Genomic DNA, 18,714 nt, shown 5'->3' with positions numbered 1-18,714 from the left:
ACAACAAACAAAAGCAGACCCAAATCACACTTACCACCATCTCACACCGCCCTGCAAAAACACTTGTAATCCACACCAAAGAGTAGTGGACTAACATGACAAATTAACCGAAAGAAACACTAACGCTACCACCACCATCGGCCACCACCGGTGACCACCACCAAAGTAATATTTTTTTTTTTTTTTTTTTTTTTTTTTTTTTTTTTTTTTTTTTTTTTTTTTTTTTTGAAAGGCAAGCCCCCCAAAGTGTAGCAAGTGAGGATTGAACTTGGGTCCCTTTGGAACTTTCCAAGCATCCTACCACCAAAGTAATATTTATTTCAGAAATTACATAAATTGTTTAAAGATTGATTAATTTAATTACCATTTAATCCCAACAACAATTACAGTACAAAATCAAAATCCATGAATGAACATATATCAATATCAATAATCAATAATGCGTATGGCATAAGTCTCCAACAGTTTTGATTGGTCCATTGGTGCGGCTAACACCGTTTAAAGTCTAAATCAAATTTTGAAGCCAACCTGACACGCTGAATATATATTTTTTCAATAGGGACTAAAAGTAAAACGCCAAGAACTGAAGGAACAAAAAATATAAATATGTTTATGAATATAAACAAAGCTCTTACGCATTATTATTATTATTATTATTATTATTATTATTATTATTATTATTATTATTATCATTATCATTATCATTATTATCATCATCATCATCATCATCATTATTATTATTATTATTATTATTATTATTATTATTATTATTATTATTATTATTATTATTATTATTATTATTAGTATTACTACTACTACTACTACTATTACTATTATTATTATTATTATTATTATTATTATTATTATTATTATTATTATTATTATTATTATTATTATTATTATTACCACTTTACAATTTTGAATAATGGTTATAAAATTTAAAAAATAGTAATGCAATTTCAAATAATGGTTTTGCAATTTCAAGTAATGATTATGAAATTTGAAATAATGGCTACACAATTTCAAATAATGAATGTGTAATTTTGAATAGTGGATACGCAATTTTAAATAGTGGCTATATAATTTCAAATTAGTGGCTATGCAATTTTATTCAATTTCGGTTAACGACTATGCAATTTCGAATGATGACGATGTACTTTCAAATCAAATAATCATTTAAAAAGAAATTACATAGTCATTATGTAATTACTTAAAATTGCATAATAATTATTCACGATTGGATAGTCATTTTTTGCAAAGCAAAAAGAGAAAAATAGTCGAAGAGAGTAAAATAAGATTCGGCGTCAATAATTTTTTTTTTGTATATATTTATTTATTAAAATAACTATGAAACACTACAAGAAAAATGGTTATTTTGTGACGCTCTTATAATAACAACTTATTATTTGATCGCTAATAATGCTATTTAGAACTTGCGGGCATAGTCTAACGGTTCCCCCATGTACTTTTTGTAATGGGATAAGAAGAGGTCATGAGTTCGATCCTTAGGGATGACATGATTTTCTTTAAACCAGTTGAACACCAATAATGATGGTATATATTGACCCTATAGGGAGGTTTTACTGGATTCGTTCACGGACCTCTACCCGGAACACTGCCCGAATGGATGTGTACCCGGGTACTTTCGATCGGGTTTGGATTTCCGCCTGAACGTGTGCGTTACGTGCAAATGATGATAGTTGTTGAAATAAATGATTTACTAATGTCAAAAAATCGTCGTTAAAAATTAATAATGCTATTTAGTTACCATTAGAAAAGTCATCACTAAATTTTGTTCACTAACGATATTAGTGACCAAACAAATGGTATATTGATTATTGACCAATATTAATATTTTGGTCTCCAATGATGTTTTGTGACAAGTCATGACCTACCTATTTTTGTCATTAACTTGAATTTGTGACCAATTTATTATTATTAGTGACGAAAACCGCATCGCGTGATAGCTAATTATTTATTATACATAGTATTTAATATCTTATGATTTTCAAATGTGAAAGTTGAGTACATATGAGATTTTATAACATACAATATTGGTTTTAACTAGCCTTTAAGAGCCCGTGCGTTGCACGGTTATTCTTAATCAAAGAAAATGTGTATGTAAAAATGTTATGTCGCCTCAAAGTCAAACACAAAATATAAAATTGTTCAAAAACATAAACATAGCGATGACTCAGTGACATGAATTCCTGGCACCCATCGTAAACGTACACTCCACGTGTTGCAGAATGATTTTTTTCACACTTTCCACAGTAGGTAAACACCCTAATGTTCAAGGATGAAGTACCATCGGACTCCGATTTATGTTCTTCAGTTTCCAACGTCTCCTTGTTAATCGTCGTTTCTTCATCCTTAACTGTCATTTCTTTTCTACACAATTCTGTACAATAATGTTTTAATTGTTGTATTGAATGATGAAAGCTCTATTATACCTTGCCATTTATATTGTTGTAGCTATGAATATTGCATTAATTAGGGTAATATAATTTTATATTTTGTCTGTAATAATTAATAATGCATATATCTAAGTTTACAAACAAATATTCTGAAGTGAAAATGTATGTCAAATTATAGACTTAAGAACCTGATAGAATATGTATGGAAAAAATAAACGACACCTTGCGAAATAACATACATATTCAAACAAACGGGAAACAAAATATGTTCAACTGAATTACAAAACATAAATGCAAAATTGATATTTTGAATTTCCGGTTCTTAAAAACTTGTTCATCTTATGTCTATCCAATGATGGTTTTATGGACAAATCTAATATAGTGTTTTTTTTTTTTTTTTTAAAAATAAAAAACTTAAACAACACATAAATTTCAGTCTACACCTAATTGTCTAACATTATACGGAGTATCAAAATGTAACAAAATCATAACAAAATATGAAAATCGCACTGTTATAACTATAAAAACATTAGGCAAAAGGAAAGATAAATAAGCATTACCAGTTCCTCAGCAAGCATGAATTCAGTGAAGTTACCTGCACTAAGCTCAGTGCCACCATTACACATTGACACCACCATCAAGAAGATGCAAACCCAAAAACAAAACACCATTAAATTAAACAAATGCATCACATTCAATTTTAAGATTGCACGATATAGCAACAAAATATCATGCCCTGCCCTATATACCAATAGCAGCTCAAGTGTTTTCATGTCTTAACTGTGATTGCAGATTAAACCTTAAGGTATGTAAATGCTTTTTTTTAAGTTAATCTATATAAAAGAAGTCTTTTTGTAATTAGATAATGCCTTTGATTAAATCTCGTCATTCTCTAAATTATGATATGGGAGTGTACTTATCCATCAACGGAGACACCTCGGCATTAAATCCCTCCTCCAACGCAAGTTGTTGCTCCCAATACCTTTTCTTCATTTCCTTCAACTTCTCTTCATGTATTTTTACCAGCTTCTCCCGTTCTTCCTGAAATTCTTTCAGTTCTTCAAGTTCCTACTCCCTGCATGTACAAATCGATGATCCTCGAACCTCAATATGTGAATCCTAACTGAGTCATGTTTTGACTATAACCAAAGTAAAAAAGAAGATATATAGTCAAAAAGCCACCAATTGACTAACTTCTCTCTCAGTATCCCAATTGTAGGCTAATTATACAAAATCACTACACTAACATATATACCCCTATATATAAGGGGTAATCAAAGATCCTATTGGGATTGAACAAATATATTTGTTAAATTGGACAAGGTGTCAAAGACGCATGTATTTAAGATCCTATCGAGATTGAACAAATATATATGTTAAATTGTCCAAAGAGTCAAAGATCCTAATGTGATTGAAGAGAAATATTTGTTACTTACGACTCCTTTGACCACTATTTGAACCCGTATGACAAAAAAAAAAAAAAAAAAAAAAAAAAAAAAAAAAAAAACTCACACACTTCACCCGCTAACCAGCCCGTGCAACTTGCCTATTTTGCAACCTCCAATAAAAAGGTTTGGCAGAAGATTTTCTTATAAATACCTGACATCCAATAGTTTGCGAAACTATATCTTCAATCTTTATAAGCCTATCTTCGAGAGCTGATCTTGCCGTCTCAATTGTCTACACAACCGAGTCTTCCGCTATAGCCTGCAAAACATTAAAAACACCCAAATAGACATAAATATTATATAGAAACGTTACTTAACCATCAGAATATTAAATCTTAAAATCATTGGATCTGTAAAATGATATAGAAATGTACCAAGTAAATTTTGCTACACTCAGCACAATATTGAAGAACCATCTTTGCTTTCAATATTGATATATGCAAAGAACATAATGCCTGAATCCCTGAAGACTTTGACAACAATCAACGCAAGCGTTTTGCACATTTCTCCATGTAGCTACAGTTATAGCACATTGTTAGTCTTAAGATGTACAGACTCATAACAAACATAATTACACGAATGGGCTACGACTCTGATTGTTGGCTGGGCCCATAAGTTGCAGCCCGTATGTAGTATTTCATTAGATGCATTAACAACTTGTGATTGTTCACAACACATTGCTCTAACTTTATAAATACTTACCTCATTAATATCTATTAATAGTTGGTCTTATAATACCCAAATAACAACTAATGAAAACGATGCATACATACATTTAAAATACACAAATTCGACTATCATTTTTTTAAATAATTACATTACATTAAAAATTAAAAAGTGTAACCTATATTTACCTTTGGTTCACCAAGAGCAAACAAACTCTCTTCGATTTCAAAATTTTTCATACTTATAAAATTATGTTCTTTATGGATCTCGTGTGTTGCACGTCAGGAAAAAAAAATAGTTATAATAAGTGAGGATAATACCTTTATTTACAAATGATTCGAGTATCGAATCGAATCAGTAAATGAAAAATGATACTGGAAGATGAGGATACAAAATGAAACGTCTATCCAATCCAAAACCACCAATGACCTTTTATGCCAAGTCACTCACTGCTTAATGTTCATATGGAAAACAAAACAGTTGTCCTTAGAATATCATTCAATTTGAAAGTATAACTTAGTTAAGCCTTAAACCTATTATACAAACAACACGACCCGCCCAATTTGACACTCCTACTTTCAGCAGTACGTAAGACGCTTTATACCACTGACATGAAAATACCTGTTTATAATATAATATAAACTGTTGTTAAGACACTTAACAACACTTTATATCTAAAAAATCAATTTCAATGCATAAAGAATGAAAAATACCTGCCCAATTTCAAATATAGATGGCATATTAAAGGTGAAATATATACATCATCAACATACATACATCTGCTATGCATTATGTTCTTTTGCCTTTTTTGTTGTCATTATCTCAAATAACATATGAGAAAAACAACAACTCATAACCAAATACCAAAAAACATAAGAAAGAACAAAAAAGGGTCGCCCCAAACACAAAGATGATTATAAAACCTAATTAATTGATTAATAAAAAAATGATTTCATGAAGAAAACATAAAATGATTTCAACAACAGGGTATTGCAGAATTGATATTAAAAATACATTTAGCTACCTGTTTCATTCATTTTGCATTTTAGAAACTTGAATTCTTTTGAGATTACAGTTAATACTCATTGCAATTAACACTTGTTCACTTGAGATTAACACTTGGGCAGAAGTATGAAGTTGAATTAGTTTGGCAGGTCAAAAAAGAATCCATGAAAGAGACGTGATTTGATACATGAAAAAAAGTAAAAAATGGGTTAAGATGCATTGCAGCGACATATAACTATGTTATACGGAGTAATATACTAAATGTGTTATAATATACTGTAACTAACAATTGTCATATACATTTTTCAAAACAGGAGTCAAACTACACATGATAAATAAGACAATAATCTAGTATATCTAAATAAATACTAACCGTGAAGAATGACTGAAGACATTGCAGAACTTTCTTGCAGAGCACGTGCATTCCACATCTATTGAATAAAAGACAACATTATCTCTCACAGATAACCCGTTGCAGCAAGTTGCCTGGCAGAAGTAGAAGGAGCCTCATAAACAACAACATTATCTCTCACAGATTAATCATACATTCATACAAAAACAAATTACAATTACCGTTGTTTTTTTTCGAGTTGGCATTCTGAGAATCACCAATACTATAATTCAGCAAGACAAACACTACCAGCAACTATAAACAAATACAACAGTGTAATAGAATGCAACTGTTAGCATGTCACACGAACGGGAATCCCACACGAACAATCACAGTTAAGTGTACAAACAGAAAATAGATTAACAGAAAAAACAACTAACCAACATAAAGACAAAACGGAGCATAATGTTACCAGAACAAAGCAGATGCAAAGATGTCAAGCAATAACTGAAACAACACAAAAAAATATTTGTCAATCAAACCAAATTAACAGAAGAATTAAGCAAAAGAAATATGTGGTCAACCAAACCAAATTAGCAAAAAGAATCAAACAAACAACACCATTAATATCTCCATTAATACCCGTAGAAATAACGAAGTCGACAGAGCAGAAAAATTTGGTAAAACCAAAACAACGATTTACTTTTCACGATGTAAAAAATTAAGAAAACATGTCAAAAAGAAAATTAATAATAGATGAAGAACACCTGCATAGACAGTCACAACCCTAATGAATTGTAAAATCGCAGATGAAGATGAAGGCGGTTGTGTTTTGTATGATGAAGATGATGATGAATCGAAAAACATTAACCGAATACCTCTTATCATATCTACTGCAAAAGGTCGCCATAAATCTAAAAAAATTAATCGCAAAATTTACAACGAAAAACCCCAATTGAAAAATACGAACGATTAGGGTTAAATAACAACCCAGATTCCATATCAGAAGAATTTGTTGATACCTGTAAGGAAATCGAATTGATTCAGAGCCGGAAAAACTCCCTGGTGTTATAAAAAATTGGGTAAATTATACAAAAGTGATACCGATGTGTGTAAAAAATGATGACGGATTAATTAGGGTGCCGGCATTCGGTTTTTTGGGGAAATTAATTCAATTAGGGTTAGATGAGACGAATTGAATCAAAAGTGTACCAATTCAATGACAATCAAATTAAAAACGTATTAGTCAGGCCGTGAACTAATTAAAGGCTTATGAATAATTGGGAATAAGTTTTGGGCGTAAATTGAAGAAATGAGGAGGAGGAAGATGAAAAAAAGAGAGGATTTGCTGTAACCGTATGTGGAACGGATGAAATTCCTTTTTTTTAGTTGTTTAAAAAAAAAAAGTACAGTGATGCCACGTGGCGATTAGATAGAGTGTGGGGTTGTGGGTCTGACACCTTGGACTTGATAACCATGCTTTATGTGAGGAAGGGATATTAGTGGAAATGGGGGTGATATATTGAACAACAAAACTTAATAATGGACATTGTCATTGCGTAGCTTGGTCGTCATTTATGTTTTATTCTGTTTGAAATAATTTTGACAACAGTATTTCAAGAAATTATTCTTCTAAAGCAGGTTGAGGTTTCATGTTAGTTGCAAATCTTATAAAGGCACATGCCGAAAGTCATAACTAAGTTCCCTTACAAAGAAATTTATTTTATCTAATACATAGAATAATTTTTTTTATTGTCGATTTATTAACGACTTGATTGTCATTTAGAGTCTAAATTGAACTTCATGGAGGTTCAATACCCATGGAAATTTGATTATACTATTTTCATGGCTTCTCATATTTTTTTTCCCTTTTTTTCAACCTACTTATTGTCGGAGGTCCATTCGAAAGCAATCTTTTTGTCTATAGAACATTTAGAGTGAGAATTTTCTCTACTCTTGGAGGTGTTTTCACTCTGGGTGAAAAAAATGACACTCTTTATTTTAGAATATGATAAAGATTGTTTACATCTTACCTCACTCATACTCACTTATGTAAGATTGAATTTGTTGTTGTAATATATAGAATATAGATAGAATATATAAATAAAACTCTATATATAAATACGGAGTAATATATAATACAAAAACTCCGTACCGTACAATTTACCTTCGAATATCAAAACTAAGAATCTCAACGAGACAAGGATTAAGATTGAGGTAGACATCCTAATTACTCGTATTTCTTATTCAACGGACTTTTTGTGCCGTTGGTCCTTTCATTATACACCAAACAGCGTCCCTTTCGTTTTTTTCTGCTAACATCATCCCTCCATTATCACATTTAAACGTACCGTGTCCCTCCGTCAACTTTTCGTTAAATAAATCCGTTAAGTCATGACATGTGCACTGCATGTGAGGGTAATTTCGTCTTTTTAACCATCTTCTTCGTGGTTGCTCAACTTGTTCTTCTTGATGTTTTATAAATTTTAATTCATAAGCTTCGGTACTTCATTACAACCACAACAACATAAACAACCGACACCATCTCCGGTGATTTTATTCTCGACCACCACCTGCGATCTATTATCCTTTCTTATTCTCGAGGTAAACGATTGGTTGTGTTTTTAATTTGTGGATCTCGTTTGAACACATGAATACCAAATTACATGAACACCAAGTTAAATATTGTTGTTCCAAAAAAAAAAAAATTAACCAAAAAAAAAAAAAGTTACGGAACAGGGATGAATTTGTGGAACTTACAAATCAGATTCAACTTATAAACATTCCCATTAATTGCTTAATTTGCTTAATGCGTTATATAAGAACATGTAATTGATAATAAAGTTCAACTAAGTTGAACAAGAACAACAATTGATGGTGCCTTAATTTCGAACATAATTGGGGCTAAAAGAATTGATGACAGAACCCTTGCTTAAGAAATTAAAAACTCACCCGGTGATAAATTGGAAGATATGAGTTGATAATGATTAGAACAGCGAATTTGAATCTGAAATTTGGCAGAGAGATTCACGATGTGAATCTTAATCGAATTGCACTTTTACTTGTCGCTAAATGTTTCTGAATTCATCCGGAGACCAAAACGGTTATTTGTTCGGTTAAGAGATGAACTCGATCCAATTCACTATGATTTTCTTGATGTTAATCGTTGCTAATTGATCTCGTAGATTAGGATTTGAATGTAGAACAAATTCCTGAACTCGGATATGAGATTTGAATAGCTATTAAATGATTTGTATTTTGAGCTTCATGTTTATGTACGAAAGAACTCGGCATATATGATTCATGAATATGTAATTTTTGTGTTTTTTGTAATCTGAGATAGAAATGAAAAGCTGAAAATATAGGTTAAACAAATTCGTGAAGGACTTTTGGTATCAAATGGATCTGGAAAACAATAAAAGGATAAACAAGGTATTTCATGAAAAGCTGGAAAAATAGGTTAAAAAGACGATTATACCTTCATATGCAATGCACATGTCAGCATTTAATGTCCAAAGTTAACGTTTGGTTGACAGAGGGACACTGAAACACAAATTTGTAAAATAGAGGGATGTTGTAAGCAGAAAAAAAAAACGAAATGGATGTTGTTCACTATTTGGTGTATAATGGAGGGACCAACGACACAAAAAAGTCTATTCAACGCAGCTATAAAATACAACTCACTATAAAAATGGAATGTGGGAGAGAGAGTGTGAGGAGAGAGAAAGTGAGGAGAGCAAACAAGCTTGAAAGTGGCGGAGCAAGATGGATGCGAAATGGGTACAACGTTAGACTTCAAGATCGACTAACTAGGCTCTTTGGAATCCATTTGACATCTTTTATGTTTTTCAACTTCCCGGATAATTGGAACGTTGAAGATCTATGGAAGACATTCAAACCTTTTGGGGACTTAAGAGACATATATCTAGCTTCTAAAAGACTGAAAAATGGGGATCGATTCGGATTTGTTCGATATGGTAATGTCAGCTGTGCAGACCACTTGCTAGATAAACTTGACAAGATCAAATTCAGTGGTCTACCTATCAGAATATTCAAAGCTAAAGAAAGAGAATGTGAAGGGGTTAGTGAGGGTAAATAGGCTGTTAACAATGTTCATCGGAAGTACGGGAATGCATATAGAGATGACAACAGATTCTCTGATGTAGCAAGATTCCATCAAGCAGACTTGAGGGACAGATTAAGTAAGAAGCATAAGGGTGACATGAGAACAAAGGATGATCTAAGGGAAAAACTAAACAAGCAGAAACACGAAGATCTGAGATCGAAATTATCAAATAGGAGAGATGAGAAGATAGAGATGAAGAGACGGGTTGAGTCGAATGCTGATAACATGAGGTACAGTGATGAACGTACTATTAATTCGAAGACATTCAATGATAATCTGATAGGGAGAGAAATCAATTGAAAAGCATGGACCTTCTTTTCCGACTTGAAGATTTATGCACAACAGAAGGAATGATTAATTACTCGCTGAAATACTTGGGAGGGATTAGTGTTCTTGTGGTGTGTGAATCGACCGACATGGCAAATAACATTATGAGTAATCTTAATCATGCTATTCATAAGTGGTGCAACTACGTTGGAATCCTCGATAAATCCTCTAGATCACCAGGGAGACTGATATGGATTAATATCCATGGAGTACCAGTGACCTGTTGGAACGAGGACACATTCAAACTAATTGCAGGGTGGTGGGGAAAATTTCAGGAGATGGAAAACTGCACCGTTGATAATGATAACCAAAATCTTGCTTATGGTAGTGTTCTAATTCAAGTCCGTTATAGTACTATCCAATACGATGGTTGGGTGAATCTCTCCGATGGCAGCAACAGATTCTATGTAAGAATAAAAGAAGACGGTAACAGGGTGGTCTAAATGGATTTTGGTAAAAATAACAAATCGGATTGGAATCAATCTGAAAGATCTAGTTCAGATGATTAATTTGTGGATGACACTTTCGAATTATCGGATGATGATGCAAAATTTTTCAACTTAGACCCTGAAAATGTCCATACATGTTCAAATATGGATGCAGATTGTGATGGTGACGGAGATGGTGTTCATGCTAATAACATTCAATATTCCGGCGATGTTCATCGGAAGCTATACAATCGGGATGTAGAAGATGAACAATCAGGATGCGAAGGGTTGAAATCTTCCCAAGAAAATAATAATTACGCGTGTATAGAGAAGAGGGGGTGCCCTAGTCTCGATAAGGGAGGGTCCCCTAGGGCTGACACAGCTGCCAATCATGAGCAAAATATGGCGCCGAATGATTCAATCCATGTTTACACGGCTGACTCTTCTGATAAGTTGGGCCAAAATGTGAGGGTGGAGAAAACACAAATTAATTTACCAAGCCCAACAAATAAGGTAGACCCAAAGGAGAACATGGTTAACTACACTAGGCCCAATACAACACCAATTAGGAGTCCACCTACTGGGCCATTACCACAGTCTACCAAAAGCCTAAATAGATTTGTGGAAAGGCCTGCTTCGACTTCTAAAAACACCAAGTGCAAAACCAAACGATTGAAGTGTCAAAAAGGGGAATGTTCAGGTGTTAAAACAAGCGACAAAAACAGAAGGGAATGCTGTTGGTCTAACATAAGAAGATGGAAATCTTCTTCTCGGATGTTGAATATCAAAAATGTAGCAAGGAAACCTAGGGCAGAGAAGCAGCCACTTCGCTCTAGATGTACTTCCTGTGCTGAGAAGAGTAACTCATCAATTTTGTTGTCCAAGGGGGTTAAGGACTCGAAATTGAAACTTAAAAATCAAGGAGCTCAATCGAATAGTTTGGATAATTGCTTGAAATCAGTGGGTCCTTTGTGTGTTGCTAAACCGTTAAATTCAGACGATGTGTATGAATTTGGTTGCCAATTAGGGTTAAAATGGCAGAGGAAACCCCCAGCTCAGTAATTTCTTCTCTCCTGTATCATTATTATCTGCTTCTCAATGTTAATTATCTCTTATAATATTAGAGGATTCGGGGTCAGGAAAGAAAGCAAATTCGGGGATACAAAAAAGCTGATTTTTAAAGAAAAACCAAACTGTTTTGCAATTCAAGAAACCAAGTTGCACACAGTCAACAACCTGTGGATTCAAAAATGATAGGCTCCAGTGAATGCGATTTCATACAGAGGGAAATGGTTAGAAAATCGGGAGGGCAACTTCTTATTTGGGACACAAATTATTTCGAGGCTCAGGAAGTGGTTCAATTCGAATGTGTAATTGGGATCTGAGGCAAATGGAAAAGTAACGGTAATATGCTGAATGTGATCAATGTGTACGGTCCTCATGATGATGGTAAGAAACGGAAGTTGTGGGATGATTTGACTAAATCGGTAGAGGGTAGTAACGAGGAATGGGTCTTGTGCGGAGATTTTAACGAGGTAAGAGACTAATCGGAACGATTTAATTATGTGTATGTCGAAAGTAGGGCGAGACTATTTATGTCGAAAGTAGGGCGAGACTATTTATGTCGAAAGTAGGGCGAGGCTATTTAATAATTTCATAATCGGGGCACAATTAATAGACATCCCAATTGGTGGTAGACTTTTTACGCGTATCAACGACGATGGCACCAAATTTAGCAAGTTGGACCATTTTTTGGTCTCAGAAATGTTCTACAACTCGTGGGGTAATCTTTCTATTATAGCATTAGACAGAACGAGCTCAGATCATGTCCCTATTTCCTTAAAAGACGACATAAAAAATTTCGGTCCAAAGCCTTTCAAAATATTTGACATATGGCTCGATGAAGATGGGGTGGAACAACTCATTGCTGATGCATGGGAGGAACCAATCAGCAGCAGTTTTCGTAGAGATTGCAACTTCCTTAACAGGTTAAAAAACATAAAAAGGCCCTCAAAGCATGGAGTAACAACAAATTCGGTCAGCTGGACTACAAGATTGATTGCCTCAAGGACAAAGCTCTAAAATGGGAACTTAAGGCAGAACGAGTGTACTAAATCCCTCGAAACTTGAATCTTGGAAGGAAGCTCGAGCGGGTTGGTTACAAAAAGAGAAGATTAAATCGTGTATGATGAAGCAAAAGGCCTGTCTTCGATGGAATCTAGAAGGGGATGAAAATACAAAGTTTTTTCATTCGATCATACGAAACAGGTACAACAAGAGCAACATACGTGGTATTAATATTAATGGGCAATGTAATGAAAATCCGAAAGACATTAAAGACTAAGCTTACAACCACTTTAAAAAAGGGTTTGAGGAACCTGATCCTTCAAGGCCATCATTGTCTGATCTTTTTTATCCTACAGTATCAGAAGATGAAGCCATTGCATTAGAAGCCCCTTTTATAGAAACCGAAATTTGAGAGGCTATTAATGATTGTGGAAGCACAAAAGTGCCCGTCCGGATGGGTTTAACCTACATTTCTACAAAAAATTTTGGGACATCATCAAACCCGATCTCATAGATGAAATCACTTGGTTTTAGGATAATGAGGAGATATCTAGAGGATGTAATGCTTCCTTCGTTACCCTTATACCAAAAAAGCCGGATCCATTGGGGTTTAGGGAATATAGACATATTAGTCTAATCGGTAGTTTCTATAAAATTGTGGCTAAGATACTTTCTAATCGGCTAAGGAAGGTCTTGCCATCCCTCGTAGGCCCGGAACAAAGTGCGTTTTTAAAAGGGCGGTATTTCCTTGATGGAGTTTTAATTGCAAACGAGACTATTTTTAATTGCAAACGAGACTATCGCTTTTCTCAAAACTAATCAGAAGAAAGGTGTGATCTTTAAAGTTGAATTCAAAAAGGCGTTCGATAGCCTTAGTTGGTGTTTACTTGAGGAAGTAATGGAAAGCATGGGGTTCGGCCGCAAATGGAGAAAATGGATTATGGCATGCCTTACATCGGTATCCATTTCTATCTTGATTAATGGGTCGCCTACAAACGAGTTTTTACTATAGAGGGGTGAGATAAGCTGACCCTCTATCATCATTTTTATTCATTCTTGTGGCCGAAGGTCTAAATATTCTTACAAAAGCGGCATTGGAGAAAGGTCTCTTTAAAGGAATTGAAGTCGGTAGAGATAAAGTGCTAGTCTCACACCTACAATACGCTGATGATACCATCTTCTGAATGGAGTCGTACAAATATCCTAAGCTTGAGAAATTTACTAAAGTGTTTCGAGTTTGCTTCCGGCTTAAAGGTTAACTTTCAAAAAAGTTGTATTTATGGAGCTGGGAATTATCATTCGGAAGTTCATATCCTTGCAAGTCGCATTGGTTGTCAAATAGGCAAACTCACTTTTGTGTATCTAGGGTTTCCTATAGGTTCAAAAATGAACAAGATGAAAGATTGAAAATGAACAAGATGAAAGATTAGCTCCCGGATATTTATAAATTTAACGCTAGACTTTCGGGTTGGAAAATGAGATCGTTGTCATTTGGAGGAAGATTAGTCCTCGTGAAATCGGTGCTCAATAGTCTTCCGTTGTACTTTTTCTCGCTCTTTCGCACTCCGCCTTGTGTGATCAAAAAATTAGAGAGTATGAGACGATCTTTTTTTGGGGCGGGTCGGGTTCGGGTTCTAAAATTTGTTGGATCAAATGGGAAAATGTCATTAATTCTTACGGGAATGGGGGCTAAATATCGGGTCTTTAAAGAGTAAAAACCTTGCTCTTTTGGGGAAGTGGTGGTGGAGGTTCAAAATCGAGACCAACACACTTTGGGTTAATGTTATTCGTAGTGTTCACGGTCCTTGGGTTGGCTTAATGTTGGAGGGTGATTTTAATCACCCCTCAACATTAGGTACATGACATAAAATTATTTTAGCAGGTAACTCTTTTCAAGACATTCAAGTGCATTTTAAAAGCTCCTTCGTCAAATATATCAGAGATGGTGGTACAACTTCTATCGGAGATGGTGGTACAACTTCTTTTTGGCATGAACATTGGATAGGAAATGAAAAATTATGCAGAAGGTTCGCGAGGCTTTACAGGCTAGAGATGGATAAATGTACAACTATTAAGGATAAGGTGGCTGCTACAAATGGTGCAATTGGGCTAAGCTGGAATTGGGCCTTTGATCCCACAGGAAGGTCTGTAGGAGAGTTGTTGTCCCTAACCGACTTGCTGTCTTCTTACAGGTTCAACTCCAATAGCAGGGACTCTTGGTCATGGTGTTTAGCTTCGGATGGGGTTCTCACAGTGAAGAAATTGGCATCGTTAATCGATGCTCAAATTCTTGGCCAAGACCCATTGATGCATAAGTTCATTTGTAATTCCCTTGTACCCAAAATGATTGAGGTTTTCATTTGGCGAGTGAATAACAAACGCTTGCCAATGAGACTCAAGCTTGACAAACGAGGGATTAATTTACACACGGTGCGATGTCCGCTTTGCGATGAGGATGTGGAATCAATTGATCATGTGTTGCTTTCGTGCAAGTTTTCTTTCGAGGTTTGGGTTCGGGTTTATAAATGGTGGAACTTGGGTCCATTTTCAGGAAACAACGTACGCTACCTCACAAATGAGAGTGGCCCAAATCACAGCTCGAGTTTCGGAAAAAAAACTAATGCAAGCCATCATTTGGGCTTTAGATATCTTCCCAACACACCTTTTCTAGCAATCTCTTCTCGTGGAGCATCTTCTTTACACAATAGATCAAGAACTTTCTCTTCTTTTGATAGAAAGTATGGAAGAATACTTAGGTCGTGATAACGGCTGTAGAATTCTTCACCCACTGATGGAACACTCATTATTCACCTAAGTCCTTAAAGGAATATGTGTAATTTTTATTGAGAAGATAGAAGGAGATTACCCCATTCTCAAAGGTAAAGTTGGTATAAAATTCTTGGATGAGGGTTGGATAGATTGGTCCATCAATAGTAAGAAAAGACTCCCACATGAGTGCGGAGAAAGCAGTCATAAGCTCAGGTAGTTGACCATAGGCAACTTTTCTTCCTTCGGCAATCTTCCTATCGCTAAGGAATTGTTTGTTGTATTTGAGTTTTGCATTTAGCGTTTTTGGAGGATCGTAAGCTTTCTTTCCTCTTGATTCCGCATCTTTAGTTCTTGCCATTTCCTGTACAAGAAACACTTCAATATAAATCAAAGTGAACGTACAAATGACTCAATTGTGTGATCGATGTTTTGAAAACTTGGCTAACATAAGCACATTGTATGTTCTAGTGTTAACTTTCTTCACATTCTTACCCTCTTTTGGTAAGAATGTGTTTAAAAATATATGAACATATGTTCCCACAATATTTATATAACATAATGATTTGCAAACCTAGTTGTCATCAATACCTAGTGTTTTGATGTTAACATTCTTTACATTCTCACCCTCTTTTGGTAACAATGCGTTTGCACTTTAGTTTTTTAGTGGTTTTCATAATGTTCTCATGGATTCATGTTTTAAAAATTCAAGTCTCATCAATACACAATTGTAAACTTGATTTTCATCAACATAAATGTTTTGATGTTATCAATTTCTACATTATTACTCTTCATTAGTGACAATGTGTTTGAATCATGTGAACAATGAACTTATGAGAACCTAATCTAGTTGTATGATGAACCCTAGAATTCAAAGTCTTAAATTGATGCAATGTTAATCATGATTTCAAAGGTTTTAGAGGTTTTCATGAACACAATTGATTATTAGCATCAATTTGAGTAAGATTTTTGATTTAGGGTTTTTTCAAACAATGTTTGAAGAATTCATCATACCAACACAATTGAATGAAGAGGATTCATAGATAAATCTTACCGAGATTGAAGATTAAGGATGAGAAGGAGCAGATTCGTTGGAGTGCGGTTGGAGATCTTGAGCCGTGAAGGAGAGGGAAATAAAAACAATTTTGAATAAAATACAGAACGAGGCAAGAACAAGGTTAAAAAGTCACGTCAGTACCCGTACAGTCGAACTGCGATCGACCGTAGAGTTGGCTGTGGAGAATTTATGCAGTTGATCTTGCGATCTGCCGTGGCTTGACCGTGTAGCTTGAAATAGTGGGCTTTTTGTCCAATTCTTCACATCGAGCGCGTTTTGGCAATTTTGTCGATTCTATAGAATAAATGAGGACAAGTTTTCTTTGCTTAACATTGTATGATCACATCCAACCGATATTTCATCAAAAATGACACGTATGGAGGCATGTATATATATATATATATATATATATATATATACATATATATATATATATATATATATATATATATATATATATATATATATATATATATATATATATATATATATAGTTACACATAAATTATACACCTGAAGCACATTGTCCTACAACTAGCATGTAATCCATTCAAGTAAGAATTTATTTCTAAGTTAAGCATAATCTTATTGAGAAATCCTTTTAACCATTTAGAGGATGTGCAATTTTTGAAATAATGACACTTTGACTTAAAACACATTAAGTTTTAAATATGCAATCCTCTTTTCTTAAAGTTTGATCATTGATTCTCATTTATCCTAAGATTACCCAACCTTTGACTTATCCCTCCTATAGATTTGCTAGATTTGTTTACCCTTTCTAGGTTTTCAACTTTCTTAATAATTGAACTTGAACATAGAGTACTTTGATTGTGTTTACTAGAATTGTGTCTAGATTTTGAAACAATTTTATCTTTAAAGCAATTTTTATCATTTAAAGATCTTTTTAAATAATTGTTTTCATCACTTAAAATTTTGTTGAGTTGATTTACCTTTTGTAATTCTTTTTCCAATTACTTTATCACAACTTCTAGTATATACAAATTTTAACGCTTTGTACCCATCTAGCAAATCTTCATAATTATAAGGATATAATACATGTACCTCATCGCTTTGAATGCTTGAGCTTTAGCCTTCCTCTTCTTGATAGCATGATTCAACATCATCTTCACTTCGAGCATCTTGACTTGGAGAGTATCTTGAACCCAAGAGACAAAAGTCTCCATTTTCATCTCCATCTTGATCAACTAACCAATTCTCACCAAGACATTCAAGTCTTGTTACCTTTTCTTCAAACTCATTCTTCATTGAGCAACTAGAGGCTTCTTCTACTTGAGGATATAGTGTATCCCAACATTCCTTTGCACTTTCACATGAAAGCATTTTAACCCTTTCTTCACTAGGAAGAACTCTATGAAGTAGTACTATAGCATCAAATTGCTTTAGCATTTTGTTTGCTACTTCATCATTTTAGAATGTTGGTTTCACCATTGTTGAAGATTCTTGAGAAACAAGGTTTCCTCCCTTGATAATTCTCCACATGTCATAATCCTTTGATTTGACTCGGGTTTTTTTCCCAAAATGATTTTTGACTCAATCAAAAAGCGTTTCTAGAGCAAATGTACGAGCAACCGCTCTGATACCAAATGTACGTAACTAGAGGGGGTGAATAGTTACTTAATACGATTTTTAAAACTTTTTTGATGATCAATAAGATTTGAACAATACTTGATCATATTAATCAACTCAAACAATTGTGTGGTATGTTTATGTTTGTAATAGTGCGAAATGTAAAGTAAAGAACATAAACACAAGGATTTATAGTGGTTCGGGTGGATATTAACTAATCCACCTTAAAAATCCACTCCCCGATTCACTAATCGAGATTTATTGCTTCACTAAGCACCTTTCTCCAAATTCGGTGGAGATCCGATTTACAAGCCTTGTACTTCTTCTTAGACAACAAACCTAATCCTTCCATCCCTTTGAAGTATTACCTCCAACTTAGATCAACTTGTCTTCACCTTGGACAAGTATTAATCTCCAATGAGATTAATCAACTCCCTAGTTTCCTTTAAGAAAGATGGTAGCTAAGCTAGCATATGCTACTAATTACAA

This window comes from Rutidosis leptorrhynchoides, chromosome 7 (assembly GCF_046630445.1).
Source record: "Rutidosis leptorrhynchoides isolate AG116_Rl617_1_P2 chromosome 7, CSIRO_AGI_Rlap_v1, whole genome shotgun sequence".
Lineage (NCBI taxonomy): Eukaryota > Viridiplantae > Streptophyta > Magnoliopsida > Asterales > Asteraceae > Rutidosis > Rutidosis leptorrhynchoides.
The sequence above is the reverse complement of the archived record's forward strand: the minus strand, read 5'-3'. Positions refer to the sequence as shown.